Source organism: Eimeria tenella, genomic scaffold, assembly GCF_000499545.2.
Source record: "Eimeria tenella Houghton genomic scaffold, Eth_scaff3298, whole genome shotgun sequence".
Lineage (NCBI taxonomy): Eukaryota > Apicomplexa > Conoidasida > Eucoccidiorida > Eimeriidae > Eimeria > Eimeria tenella.
The window spans coordinates 1,426-1,677 of NW_013543120.1; the positions used below are offsets into that span (position 1 = coordinate 1,426).

Sequence of the window (252 nt, forward strand, 5' to 3'; positions counted from 1 at the left end):
GCGCATGGAGGTCCACCTTGCTGCTGCTGCTGCTGAGGTGACCCTTGCTGCTGCAGTAGTGAACGATGCAGCAGCAGCAGCTGCTGCTGCTGCACGCGTACCAGCAGCAGCAGCAGCAGCAGCAACTCCAGACGCAGCAGTGTCCTCGTCGTGTGCTGCTGCTACTGCGAGATCAGCAGCAGCGGAAGCCCAGGAGCAGCTGCAGTGGGCTGCTGAAGCTGCTGCTGCTGCTGCTGCTGCTGCTGCTGCTGC

At 63.5% G+C, this 252-nt stretch overlaps 1 protein-coding gene across 1 annotated transcript in view; it reads left to right on the top strand.

Annotated features, from left to right (window-relative positions):
- The window catches only part of ETH_00041370 (uncharacterized protein), a gene marked incomplete at both ends in the record, with an annotated part of 1,899 nt that overhangs the window by 687 nt on the left and 960 nt on the right, over positions 1–252 (top strand). The window lies entirely within an intron of this gene.